Below are 2,467 nucleotides of genomic sequence, written 5' to 3'. Positions count from 1 at the left end.
CCTGGAAGTGGTTTGCAGGGTGCTTGGAATAGCCCCTGCGGTAAGTAGTACTGCTGTAAAGAGCCAGTTCCAACCAATAGCAATCAGTCTGCCATGGGCGGATGGGAAAGTCTGAGTTTAGAGCACTGTAATACAGTTTCAGTAACAATATAATGCACAAAAAAGTGTCTGATAATGGAAACTATTCTACTTACATGTTGTGTTACTAGAGTTCAGAAATGTTGACTGTTCCATTCGGTGTAAATGGAGTGACTTCAGATGACTGCCTAAATGCAAGTAAAACGCCCACAAGTCATGTTATATTTTTACAGGTATGTATTTAAAAAAACTTGATCTGCTGTATCAAAACTGTGCTTGGTATTGATCAGGATAGCTGGTAATCGTTCAATATTTCCACGCTTCTATGGAATTCTTTCTTTCTTTCTTCTTTCCTTTAAAGGAAGATCAGAACGCACAGCGGTTACAAAGTCCCTGCAACTGAGATAAGAGTTTATGGGGTATAATACTAATTTCAGATAACAACGCAATTCTGAAATAAATAATGGGAAAGATCCAACGCCGCAGCCGACTCCTTGTGTGTTTTACTGTTGTTTGCATATGCAATCTACTGGACACGTATAATCTGCTGATAATTTCATAACTAGCCCAGTGTGACTGTTTGCAGGCCATAAAGTCATAATTATGTTAATCTCTTTATAGATGTCTCTGGGGAGTCTAGCGGTGAGGTCAGATCTAGTGATTTATGAGAGGCGCAGTGAGTGATAAACCGGAGCATTCCTGCTAGCAGCATTTTTACTAATAGCTACAAAGATGCGGGGCACAGAGGTGGTGGCGGGGGCAAGTTAGAAGGGCAGAGCATTGTCCGCTTCTGAGAATGCGCCAGATTTCACTCTGCATGCCATTGGCTCCTGCATACGGAGAGGTGGGACGGGAGGGAGGTGACAAGCTGTGGTAGGCGGATTACAGTATTGGTGTGTTCACAGTAACACGGTTCATGCAGCATAAGTGCCTGTCAAGAGACGTCTCTTTTGCACCTGCTACGGGCGCCATGCTCCCAGAGATCTGCACATGTGCAGTAGACTCTGGCACTCTGCCGGCACTATCTTTTTGATCAGTGCAGCTGCGTGTGACGTCACGCAGCTGTCCAAATTACGCCCACGCCACGCCCCCTGTTCAGAAGCGGCGCCCCCGTTTCCCTGGAAACAGAGCATTGCTGCCCCGCGAACGCCGCTGCCTGTCAATCAGTCAGAGGCGTTTGCATTTACTGCAGGTCACCCGCAGTAAATGTAGGCGCATGCTAAGGACGGGCCCTGCGCCAGCCGGGCAAATGCAAAAATTTTAGTTGGATCGCGATTTGTGATCCAAGCTGAATTAGGTCCTAAGGACCTTATTCAGCATCAGTTGCAGTTTTCTTAAATTACCAAAACTGCAACTTCTGACAATCACATGCTGGGGGCACAGGAATAGGCCGCCCAGCATGCAATTCGCATCGCTGAATTAGGGATGCCCCTCTGCCTGCGGAGCCTGGCTTTGAAGGTAGGTGCAAAGCAGCCATGTTTCCTGTGACAGAGACAGTGTGTTATGTCACACAGCCACCCTGAAAACAGATCAGGACCACCCCCATTTCTCTGACGTCCTAAGTGGATGCTGGGGACTCCGTAAGGACCATGGGGAATAGCGGCTCCGCAGGAGACAGGGCACAAAAGTAAAAGCTTTAGGATCAGGTGGTGTGCACTGGCTCCTCCCCCTATGACCCTCCTCCAAGCCTCAGTTAGGTTTTTGTGCCCGGCCGAGAAGGGTGCAATCTAGGTGGCTCTCCTAAAGAGCTGCTTAGAGTAAAAGTTTTATTAGGTTTTTTATTTTCAGTGAGTCCTGCTGGCAACAGGCTCACTGCAACGAGGGACTTAGGGGAGAAGAAGTGAACTCACCTGCGTGCAGGATGGATTGGCTTCTTAGGCTACTGGACACTAGCTCCAGAGGGACGATCACAGGTACAGCCTGGATGGGTCACCGGAGCCGCGCCGCCGACCCCCTTGCAGATGCTGAAGAGAGAAGAGGTCCAGAAATCGGCGGCTGAAGACTTCCCAGTCTTCTTAAGGTAGCGCACAGCACTGCAGCTGTGCGCCATTGCTTTCAGCACACTTCACACCAACGGTCACTGAGGGTGCAGGGCGCTGGGGGGGGCGCCCTGGGCAGCAATGAAAGTACCTATGCTGGCTAAATATACATCACATATAGCCTCTGGGGCTATATGGATGTATTTAACCCCTGCCAGGTTGTCAGAAAAACGGGAGAAGAAGCCCGCCGAAAAGGGGGCGGGGCCTATTCTCCTCAGCACACAGCGCCATTTTCCCTCACAGAACTGCTGGTGGGAAGGCTCCCAGGCTCTCCCCTGCACTGCACTACAGAAACAGGGTTAAAACAGAGAGGGGGGGCATTTTTGTGGCGATATTATTACATATTAAGA

This window comes from Pseudophryne corroboree, chromosome 7 (genome assembly GCF_028390025.1).
Source record: "Pseudophryne corroboree isolate aPseCor3 chromosome 7, aPseCor3.hap2, whole genome shotgun sequence".
Taxonomy (NCBI): domain Eukaryota; kingdom Metazoa; phylum Chordata; class Amphibia; order Anura; family Myobatrachidae; genus Pseudophryne; species Pseudophryne corroboree.
Note: the sequence above shows the minus strand (reverse complement) of the source record.